Genomic DNA, 12,338 nt, shown 5'->3' with positions numbered 1-12,338 from the left:
ACTTGCTGTGTAATGAGAGATATTTGGCTGCTGGCTTGGCTCACTGCTCTGCTTCTACAGGAAGGATTCCATGGGTGGACAGACAGAGCAGGAACCAGGAATTAAAGAGCAGATTATGGTAATTGTCTGATTCATAAAAGAAAAAAAAAAAAGAAAATAAAGTGTGGAATAACATCCAGTTGATTTCACAAAGTGCTGTGGCTGTTTTTGCTTGAATGTTGCCCAGTCTCTACTGGGACAGAGTTGTGTGGGTGCACTGATGGACTCTGCCTCTGCTCATGGGCCTGGGGGAATTTCTGGATTTTGGAGGAGGATGTTTGTGCCTCACATTAGGGTCTGGCAGGCCGTGTTCACCACAGCATTACCCCCTGGTTGTCACCACATGGGACAGGCGTGAGACTGGCACAACACCCCTACAGGTGTGCCTCTTGTTCCCCACTGCCACAGGCAGCCTCCAAGGACTGTGCCAGGTGAGCCTCTCCCTCCTGCCCTGTGGATCCAGCACAAGGGCTGGATGATGAGCTCTGCTCCGATACCTTGGATGTCAGTATCCAACCTTTTCTCCCTTCTCCAGCATCTTCAAGGGGATTTTAGAGCCTATGTCAAGGTACGTGCATCTTCCCTAAGCTGACCTTCTAGAGAGGGGTCCTGGTTGCTGAACACCTTCTGATAAGTCAGGTTTGTAGACTCCTGGCTTGGGCATCACTTGTGATTTCTTGAGGGATTTTGGGAAGCCCTCCCTGTTTGCATCCTCCTCTCCCAAAAACCTCTCATACATGGTTTGGGAGGAGGGTGATGCTGAGCCACCAGCTGGAGCTAATTCCCTCCCCTGAAAGTAGGACTCTTGTCCTCGGTGACGGGATGCCCTGTATCACGCAGTCCGTCACCTCTGGAAACCATCAGCAGTGAGTGTGCAGGACCTGCCAGAGGACTGAGGCACGCAGGGCAGGGCAGTGCAGCCGTGGCAGCAAAGCAGCTGGTTACAGGTGGGTTATATTCTCCAGATGCCTTGCCTTCTGACGTGTTCAAAAATGGCTGAGGTTGCTGGGGTGATGCAATGTCGCATGAGCTGAAATAAAAAGGCTTTCGCCATAGATTGCTGGTGTGTGAAGTTCTGTGGGAGCAAAGCAGGGGTCATTATTTTCACTGAAGTTTAAGGAAGTCTCTGAAATATTTCAGGCATCGCTGCATGGGCACTTTCACTATTACTTGCAGAAACAGAACCTTTACAAGTTTGGAAATAACCTCGCTGTCCTTCGTGCATCCAGGGGCTTTGTGGGGACTTTCCTTGGCTCCTTTCCCCTTTTCTGCAGGCACAGCCCAGGGTGAGGGGCAGGCTGGGAGAACTGCCTGCCAGGCATATGCCTTCCATGCAGGGCAGAGGATTTCAGCCAAGAACCATGCTAAACCAAAGCCTCACCTGTGTCCTGTAGATGGAGGAGCAGCCATTGTGATGAGGGCTGGGGGTTGACATTCCTGCAGATGCTGAGCAGAACTGATGGAGGCAAACAGCACTTTCAGGAAAGGATTACCAATTTATCTCCAACAAGACATCAAAAAACTGAAGTTATAGCTTTCTTTCTGAAAGCGTGGATAACTTTCCTGTTAATGTGAGCTATGAAGGGTCTGGAATTGCTGATGACTTTCTCCTGCAGCCCCATGGCTGCCATTGGATGGAGCTGGACAGCTTGGTGTGGGGGAAAGCTGCTCGTTACCAGAACATCAGTATGGCTGTGCTGGAGCAGGTGGATTAAATGTTATGAAGAGGTCAGATGGGTGAAATCAAGGACCTGAAAGAAATGAAGTGCCCTCAACAAAATCATCTGATAATATCACATAAGGAGTATGAACACAGGCCAGCTGAGGCTGAAGGAACCAGAAACATCACCAGGGCATGTTTTGAAGGAGAGTCTTTACCAGAGAGAAAGCAACTGTAACGAGGAAGAAGAAACACATGTAGACTGCATGATGAGAGGACTGCCCATTTCCATTTAGCTAAGTAATTTTTTTCCCCCCATCTGCTCCTATAAATGCAATGATTAAAAGGAGCTGGAAGTTTGAACAAAGGAGGGAGAAGGGAGCTGGGGCAGCCTGACATGGCTGTGCAGCTTTACAGCATGAAGTATGGCTGGATGATGTCTGAATGTTTCAGCCTCTCCTGCTGTTGGTCAGGGATTTGGGAAGTGGGCTTTACAGTTATGAGACTGTAGAAAATAGCATTTGTGTATTTCTGTTCACTTTCTGTGGCTGAGTGCAGTAAGGATATGAGATCAGTGCTAGCAGGTTTCAGGCCCTGTGCAGTTATGTGAGCCAAGGCTGGTGAGGAAAAAGGATGATCAGCTTTTCTGGAGCTGAGACCAGCTCTCTGCCTGTTGGGAGGTGACAGCAATGTGGTGGGATGGGCCTGATAGAGCACCTGGAGCTTGTTGTTGTGGAGAACACAGCTTTTCAGGTGTTGTTGAGCAGTGCTGGCAGAGCTTTGGAGATGTGGGAGAGCTCTCATAGAGATGGCTTGGTGATAAAAGGGATCGAGGATGCAGAGCATCCTGAGATTTGGAAAAGGATTTGGAAATGGTTAGGATGGTGTATAGCAGTAAGCTTGGATGGCAGTGGTTTACGCTGTAAGAAATATCCTACTGTCATGTAGCACCAAAACAGACTGATGTTAGAAAGCCGGGATCTGGGTCTGCTGATGGCCCATGTAAACACAGTAAAACTGGGGCAAGCAATTTCAGCCTCCTGACTCCAGACAAATGAGGTTGTTCTGCAGTGGTTTAAAGCAGAATCATTCAGGGCTTCCTGAAGCTGTCAATGAAACTATATTAGATACCTTCACAAACTGCAGGAGGGTGCAGGGCTTGTACTGGAGCTGTGCTTGGCCATAAGTTGGGTGCGGGCTGCCAGAAGAGAGGTTTGTATTTTGTTATGGCTGAGTCTATCAATAAGTGGTAGAGTACATGATGATTATGTTTTCTAATGTCCTGGCTCTGGAGTATGCAGTCACATATGATATCTTCATTTAGGGGGAAAAAAAGAAAAAGGTATCTTTAGCCCTTGACATGCAGCAGTGTAATTTGACTCAAGAAGATCAAGAGCCATAAAGGTGAGGAAACACCTCTAAAAATCTCAGGAGTGCAAAGCCAGTCTCCTTGCCCAGGGAGGCCTGACTCTGAGCCACCTGCATGTATGGAGTAAGCACCACTGCTCTGTGCACGGCACCTCACGTGTTCTTCCTTCTGCATGCACATATTTTGTCCTCCCTCTTCTAAGCACTGACAAAATTCTCTGCCTCTCCTTCCCTATCACTTTCATTATTTTCATTACCAGGCCATGTGTCATCCAAATCCCTACTCATTTACACAGCCTCCTGCCTTTCTCCTTCCCAACAACTGCTCTGTGCATGCAAGGTGTAACCCTGTGCCACACCTGTGCGTGTTCCTGCTCTCTTCTTGCTTGGCCTCTCTGCCCTAGCTCTTGTAGGCACACAGAAACGATAGGGAGGAGGTAGGCAGCTTGAAGAGATGAATAAAGGGAATTGGTGTTTTCTATTTTATGGCATGAATAGAAGGACTGCGTTGCTGTAAGGCAAGGGTTCACCTCCATCTTGTCCTGCCATGATTGCTTGAAGGCAGAGCATAAGTAGAGAGTGACAGGAAAGAAGGAATTGGTGCCATTCAAAGGACCTGGACAAGCTTGAAAAGTGGGACCATGGGAATCTAATGAAGCTCAATGAGGAACGAAGACAAGCGTTGCACTTGGGTCAAGGCAAACCCAGATAGGAGTATAGCCTGGGAGAAGTACTCACTGACAGCAGCTCTGCAGAGAAGGACTTGAGGTTCCTGATAGCCAAAAAGCTGGACACGAGCCAGCAGCGTGCTCTTGCAGCTCGGAAGGCTGCATCAAAAGAGGTGGGGGCAGCAAGGAGAGAGTGGTGACTGTCCCCCTCTACTCAGCTCTTGTGAGGCACCATCTGGAGTACTGCATCCAGGCCTGGGGCCCCCAGCACAAGAAATACAGAAAGCTGTTGGAGCGAGTCCAGAGAAGGGCCACAGAGATGATCAAAGGGCTGAAACACCTCTGTTATAAAGAAAGGCTGAGCAAGCTGGGCTTGTTCAGCCTGTAGAAGGGAAGGCTTTAAGGAGAACTTTAAGACTTTTTACAAACAAGAGAGAGATCAACTTTGTTAAAAAAAATCTGCTAATGTTAGGAGGGGGGGAGTAGTTTAAACAGTAACGAGAAGAGATTTAGATCAGATGTTAGAAGGATTTTTTTATTCGGGACTGTGAGGCACTGGAATAGATTGTTTGGAGAAGCTGTGGATGCCCCATCCTTGGAGGCATTCAAGGTCAGGTTGGATGGGGCCCTGGGCAGCATGTGGGTGGCAGCCCTGCCCACTGCAGGGGGTTGGAACTGGGTGATCTTTAAGGTCGGTTCCAACCCAAGCCATTCTATGATACTAAGACAAATGATGACGTATCCCAGTATAACTGCCTTGGCTTCACTCAGGGAGAGCTTGAGAGCCCCAGATTATCTCTCCAGGTAGCCAATATGTTGTCATTAATTTGAGTGGCTTGTGAAGGGTGCAAGATTTGGTGTGGGCAGCACAGCTTATGCAGAGAACAGGGCTGGGGAAAGCAAACCTTTGAGCAGCCTAATTGCACCTCACACTTGTGCTACAAAGTATTGTTCAGCCTGTTGCCATACATTTTAAACACCCTTGTCCTTGTTGCTATTTCTGCACCAAATACATCAGCAGCAGTGGGATATGTGGGAGGGCTTGCTGTGCTGCGGTCATCCTCCTGGGAAGCGATCTGTCATAGGATATTGCATGGGGAAATGCTGCATAATGCATGGCCTGTTGGGTGACAAAAGGCATCCGTGGCCTGTAAGCAAATACTGAAAACGGAATGAAATGAAAGGAACTGTCTGTCTGCCTGCATGTTCTACTTTGGCATTCCACCATCCAGCAGTCGTTCAGGTGGGCACTCCTCTCCATATTCAGGTGAAGATGGAGCTTGACAGGTGGTTATAAAAATAAGTAAGTAAATAAATAAAGGCTGGTAGAAGAAATAGAAGCCTCTGAACTGATGGAGATACAAGTGCATGAGGGAAGCCCCCCTGAAAGGCTGCTTGTGATTAGTGCTGGGAGAGAGCAGTCTAAGTGGAGTGGAAGAGACTGAGGCAGTGGTTCGTGGCTGGGGATGAGGGGAGGCTGAAGGCCCTGGGAAGGGTCTGGGCTGAGCAGGCAGCAAAGCTCTGGTTGGTAACTGTGGCAAGTTTGCAGAGCGCACAGGCCAGAGCACTCTGCCATCTTACACCGAATGCGCGTGGCCCTGCTGTTCTACTTGCAGCTGAGAAAACCAACTGCTAAAGAAACCGCAGGCTGATGGTGCAAAGATGAAACAAGAAGGTATTTCCTGCAGGAGAAACTAATTTGAGATGGGCTGGAAGCTCTTCCAGCAGGATCCTTCCCAGCACCTGGGTTTGTGCCTTCCCCTTCTGGGAATACAAGAAAGGACAGCGAACTTCAAGCGTCTCAGGTTGGAAGTGGCCGTCAGGCTTTGAAGTGTGGGTTCTTGCTGCCATCTAGTGAGTCGAGGAGGTAACTAAAAATGTCCAAATGACGGACTGTCAACAGAGCTGCTAAATTCGCAGCAATGGGAAAATAATCCTGAAATATCGTCTCCTTTGTGTTCTTTGTCTCCTGCAAAACATCCGTGGGAAGCTTTGGCACTCTAAGGAAAATTTCAATGGGTAATTAGTCGTGAAGCATATTTGTCATTTGAATGAGGTTATTCCCAAATTAGAGACAAAATTAGAGCTGTTTTTCCCTCTGTAGCAGTGCTGCTCCAGGTCAGAGTGGGCTTGCTTCACCTCTGTTTGCTGCTTTCCTCTACAGGTGTCCTTGCAATATCCATACAAACACAGTGAGAAGCATATGATACAAACAGTAAGGCAGTTATCCCTTGAAAAGGACAAAAAAGGTCTTTTTATTCTGAAACTTTCAGGTCCTTAAAGCTGACCTAATAACAATGGAGTATGACCCATAGGATTATTTTTCTTCTCTGTGTGCGTATGTAGAGAAGACCTAACAGTGAAATTAAATGGGGCACGATCAATTGTGTATGTGTCTGTTATTGTCATCAGAAACTTCATGGCCTTCTGAATCTTACAGGGTTGTAGTTACTCTTAGGTTCTCAACCTGTACTCTTTTGACACTTTCAGGTAGAAGTTGGTGATGATTTTCTGCAGAAAAACATATGGATTGTGATTAGGCCAAGACTTCACTGTAATACTGGCTAGTCTGTTTATGACCTGTGAAATAACAACACAGAGAATGTTTTTACCTTAAAAACAAGTTTGGGAAAGTTTCCTGGAGCTTCTTCACTTGTGCTGCAGCCGTGACCCGTTCTTCCCAGAGCATGTTGTAGGTATGCAAATGTTTTTCTATCTCTGTAAATATCCTCAGCAGGAACAAACACCTTTGCATCCTGCTAGCTCCATCAAGCTTCTTCCCACTGCCTCTGAACTGCCTGTGAGAGCAGTGATGGAAGTGGGGTATCACAAAATAATGACTCTTGTTCCCCCTCTCTCTGATCCTTCCTCCAGCCTGAAGCTTCCCAGGGAACACTGCAAAAAGGGCTGAGAGCAGGAGGCCTAGAAATACTGCAGGTATCCCATTAGCATTACTTCAGCCTTCCTTGCTCCCTGGCACCTCAGGGAACTGTGATGCCAGTGGTGATAAATCATGTTAGCTGCTCGTGTCCTTGGGGGCGGCTGCCGTAATTACTTGGAGTGACCCCTGCTTTTAGCCGTCATAAAAACCTTGCCATAATCCCAGCAGAGCTTAAATCCTTGATAGGATGTAAACTGCTGGCATCAAGGGCAGTGTGTGTAGCCAAACAGGAATACAGTGCTCAAACAACTGCCCTCCAACCTGTGCTTTTTTTTAAAAAAAACAAGGTTAATAATCTCTTGTTAAAAGGAGAACAAAGGTGCAGTGGTCTTAAAAAGGTGGTGGCTGTCTGTACATCCATCTGTAGTCCTTTGAAGACTGGGAAACAGCAATCATGGTCCTCTTATTGGATACTGTAGGCCTGCTCCACACTGGTAACTGTGTGGGATCGAGGGGAGCTGATGCTCTGTGTGGGTGGGATGGAGTGATGACTTTGTGACGGACAACCTAATGAGAATGTGGTGGTGTAATTCTTCTCTCTGAAGGTCAGTCTGTCTTTGCCATAAGATTGCAGCCTTTTTAAACACTGGGGAGATGCAAAATCAGTGGGAGGCAAAGTCAAGAAGCTACTGGAACTTTGCAGACCACTCTCAGATGGTAAGAAGACACACAGCAAGGAGAGCCATCAGTATGTGCTCAGGGACATGACTCAGTGGAGGGTTGTTAGGTAGTATGATTAGGTCATGGTTGGATTTGATGACCTTTATGGCCTTTTCCAATCTGAGCAATTCTATGATTCTATGATTAGTGGGCTCACTCCAACAAACAGTGCACATCCACAGAGTTGAATGGCTTTCCTACCCTGCAGCAACCGTCCAGCTGGGGAACATGATAAATTCTCCACCCCTGGAGTGGAGATAGATGCCTAAAATCATGGTGTAACTAAGCCATGAGTAGTTGGAGTTAGAGCATAGCAAGAGCACCAGTATCTGCTTCAGGCTTACTAGCCAATGGTTCACAACTCTCAGATGTAGATGATGTCAAATCTCAGTTTTTGCAATATCTTCCTCAAGCAAAGCATTCAGATGTTTTACATTTCCAAAGAAGATTTATGTTACCTCTTACCTTTCCTTAAGATAGGGGCTAGGAAGCAGATCCTAGCAGAGGTCCTTGCCTTTAATCTCCATTGATGTGTCCGAGAATATCAGATTGATCAACTGGTTTCAAAGACTTCCCAAAAAGAATCAAAAGCTGATTCCAGTGAAGTCATGTCTGAGGCAGAGGAAGGCTGGAAGGAAGGAATAAAAAAAAGAATGATTCTTCTCGTGTGAACTTTCACTCACAGCTTTTCATTCTGCTAAGAACCAAACATGACAAACATGCAGATTGGATTCCTAGCCAGCTGCGTCAGGGCCAAAGCAGGGACTTTGAAACTCCATGTAAAACCAATCCAAAACATCTCAGAAAACTCTTTGCTTCACTTGTGTGACAAGCAGAAGACTCTGTGTATCCTTCAGTGTTTGGGCATGTTCATTTAAGTACACAGGTAAATTACAGTCCACTGAAATTGCTTGAATTAAATGGATAGTTAAAAAAAAACAAAACCAACAAAAAAAACTGGCTTTGTCTTGAAAAGATGCCAGAAGATAAGCTGGATGAGAAAACTAAGCTAGATTGCTGAAGGGAACACCTTTGTGTATAAATCCTAAAGCCCCAGGCTATATGTTGGATGCTAAGAAAAGAAAAATCATGAGCTTAAAGTTTCTGTCAGTCGCCTCTTATCAGTCATTCAGGTTGGAACTCCTCAAGCAGAGAGTTTGACTTAAAAGCATATAATATTTTTGTGTTGTGCTCAGCACCCAGGGTTTAACTGAGGGCAGCCTTCCCTGGAGTTGGAAATAGGCTCTGACCTTTAGAGGTGGATACATATGAAAATAGACTCGATTGTTTTGGCATTGGAATAGATTTATTCCTTGCTGGAGTGTTTGAGTGGCACAAATGACAGCCACCATCATTTGCAAATGCTTGTGTGCAGTGGCTGGGTTGTGGTGGGTACCCGTGGGTGCAGCCCTGGCCAAACAGTGCTGCATGGTGCACATGTGTGCTGGGACTGGATGTAGAACCAGGTTCTTTTGGCCACGGTGCCATTCAGGTGTGCTCTGAGCACAAAGGTTGGAAAAGACAGAGCTAACCCAAATTGTTGTGGGTTTGGGCTGCAACAGGGATTTGGTTCAAATTCATCAGAGTGGGAGTATCAGCTTATTGTGGGTTATCTTTGTCCTACCTGAAATGGCTTTTTCAGAGTTTATTATCTGATACCTGTGGGATCTACCCGAGCAGGCAGATCAGGATCAGTCGATCAAAAAATGTCTGTAGAAAATGTTCATATTCCAAGGCTCCTCCTCTAAATTTTGCAGTTTAAACTTTGAAGCCTATTCTCACTGAAATCTTATTTTATTTATTTATATTGTAGTTAATGTTGCATGTATTCAGATTAAATATATAAATATTCATTGTCAATTAAGTTTACCTTTTTAATTTATTACAGAGATGCTTGAGAAATACTGCTTTCATCTGCACCTTGATTCCCAACAAAGCTTTCTGGTGTGAAAGTATTCTGAGTCCCATTGCACTTTTGATTGATGCACAGCTGAATGAGGGTCTCATGCATCTTGTGTCATCTCACTGTCACACCAGAGATCGCTGCTGTGCTGGCCTCTGCTGGTTGGAATAAAACCTCCTCTGTGAAACCAGACTTCCCTTGCTCTCCCTTCTGGACAAATACACCTCCTTCCATTTCCTTGCCAGCACTTGGTGTGCTGAAGGTGACAAACATAGGTCATTGCACCCTTGGCTCATTCTACTGAGTGACCTAGTGGCCTTGGCTGCCCTGACAGCAGTGGGTATCTAATCTCTGTGTTCATTCACAACCATGTCCTCAGGACAACGTGAGTCTCCCCCTAACCCTCCCTGACTGATGTGCTGATGCTGCTTTCTTCAGCTGAAGATGCCTACAGTGTAGACACCTGTGCTTCATCTTGCTAATCCCATCCCTGTTGATTTACCTGTTCTTCCCCTCAGTAAAGTAGTGTTGAAGGACATCTGTTCCTTTTCTTCAGTGTGAACACCAGGTTTTCTTAGACAAAAAATTTTTCATTCTCAAAAAGTCCTTTTCTTTCTTCTGTTTCCTCTCCTCTGAATAAACTGGCATTATTTAACATAATGTTTCTCAAAGCAATCCCTTCTCGACCTCTGATTGTTCATGTGGTGTCTTGCTAAATACTTTCCTGTTAGTCCTCATCTTCCTTGCAGTGCGGTGCCCAAAACTGGAGGCAGCACTCCAGCTCAGGCTTTATTCATGCTGAACAGAGGCAACAGATCTTTTCACAGATCTTCTCCTCAAAAACCACATGGAAACTTCAGTAAATCCATGTTTTGGTTTAGTTTTGTTTTGTTTTTGCATTAAATCGTGACTGCTCCCCCTATTCTGCCAATTTGTGAGGATGCAGAATGGCATATCCTGTGAGTGGTGTTTATGTGTGCAATTACTGCATATGCTGCAGCATTCTGCTGCAACAGTGCACAGGAACCTGCCTAGCCTCCCCACTGCCATTCCCCTTTACCAGAGCACCCCTTCCCATCTGTGCCTCTGCTGGAAGCCTGACTCAGCCTGGGCCCAGCTCCCCTGAGGAGGTATTTGTCTGTCTGCCCCTTTGTGATCGTTCATGGAGGTTTTTGAACTGACAGCAGTGATCTCATTACTAACAGAGTATTTTCTGGGATTTGAGCTTCTGAGCCATTTTTCTGTTCTATACAACCTTTGCTGATGACTCCTTGGGAATAATTTCTTGACTTCTCAAGGGCTCCAGAGCAAGGCTCTTGTTTGACGTGGGCTAGACCAAATTTTGGAGGACATACATAGGATTATTGACTAACTTGCTGTTATGCAGAGATAAATTGTTCTATCACATACACGTTTCCTGGTATTTTAACTCACTACTGATAGAACTGAGAATTTCTAAAGGAAGCCAGGGTCTGGTTTTACCTCAACTTGGCACATGTGTCCTCTATTGAGCGGAGGGTAACAGAAGCCTCAGGGAGAGGCATCTTGGTATGCAAACACCTGAGCATCACTTCCATGCATGTCTGTACTACCCAAGCACAGGGCTCACAGTACTGAAAATCTCTGAGCAGTGTCTACTTGCAGATTTGATTCCGCACAGGAGGAATAAATGGAGATAAACCAGAAGTAGAAGGTAATTTGAGTGAAAGCAACCATGAAACAACAGAGTCACTGTTCTGAGAAAATTAAGGAATGAAAGAAGCAGAAAAAGGGTAATGAACTTCAAAAAGCAGACATCAACAAGCCTGGGAAACAACTAAATGTGTGTCTTCTGGGAAGATAATCCGAAAGATAAATGAACTGTCAGTTACTGAAACTGCCATGAACAAAAGAGGAATGGTAAGCTATCCTGATGTGAAAGAATGAGGAACCCGAGCAGGAGATCAGAATCCAACTGCAACAGGAGCCAAAACCCTGAAATCAAAGGGAATTATGTGATAGGTAGAAGCAGGGACTCAGAACTGACAGTGACTGTAAGAAAGCAGCACAGGCACATTGGGGTGCAAGCAGAAAAAAAATTAACATACAAAACCAATTAGAAAGAAATTGAAAATGTCACTTTTCTATAAATACATGGAGGAAAACAAACATCTTTAACTTAATGAAAAGAAATGCACACAGCAGATGAGGCACAAGGGCTGAGAAATTCAGCGTTCGACGCAGAGATCCTAGAGGTCTGAAGATAAACCAGGATGATTGCTGTCTTAAATAAATAAATACCGGAGGAAGTATAGCTTGGAAATGTTTTACCACACTGCCTGACTTCAAGAACTGCAGAGATACCCAACAAGTTAATGTCCTCCTTGTAATGCAAAACAGGATTTTGAATGTTATTAAAAACCAGCATGACTTTGTCACAAGCAAATCATGCTGAACAGGTCTAATTCTCTTCCTTTATGGGACAGTCATACAAATGGATAAAGAGAAAGCTGTGAGTGTGGCACATCTTGGCCTGAACAATGCTCTGGAGACTCTCATGTAAGCAGTTGGCCAAGTGTGGTCCAGATGGAACAACTTCTCAAGTCTGTACCTATCTGCATTCAGAATGGAGTGGCTTGTGCTTCTGTGCCACACTACTGGAGCCTTACTGCACTTCTTCAGATGTTTCTTCTCAATCTGTATATCTAGTAATGTCCTTAATTCACTGATGTATCAACAAATTGTGTTCCTATTTAGAAAGATATGACCTTTAATGCATAATGTGGGGCTAGTTCTGCTCTGGACTCAGGCTGCTGTCATTAAAAAAAAAAGAGCATTTTTCATTCCACTTTTCACTCTGGTAGCACACAAGAGAAGTATTTCTCTTTATTTGACAGTGCCAAGTCCTCTTTGGTGTAAATAGGGCAGTACTGGAGACCACTGTTGAAGATGCACTGAGGCAAAGGAGAGCAATACAGCAGGGCTCAGAATCACAGAATCACAGAATCACAGAAGCTGAAGTATTGTTCAGAAAACATGATCCAAGAGATGGAGGTCCCTTCAGCAAGGAACCACTGGAGGAAAGGTAGCGCTGATGGATTTTCTGTGCATGGAATTTTC

This window comes from Lagopus leucura, unplaced genomic scaffold (assembly GCF_019238085.1).
Source record: "Lagopus leucura isolate 7727_CA_CO unplaced genomic scaffold, USGS_WTPT01 Super-Scaffold_100002, whole genome shotgun sequence".
NCBI classification, from domain to species: Eukaryota; Metazoa; Chordata; class Aves; order Galliformes; family Phasianidae; genus Lagopus; species Lagopus leucura.
Note: the sequence above shows the minus strand (reverse complement) of the source record.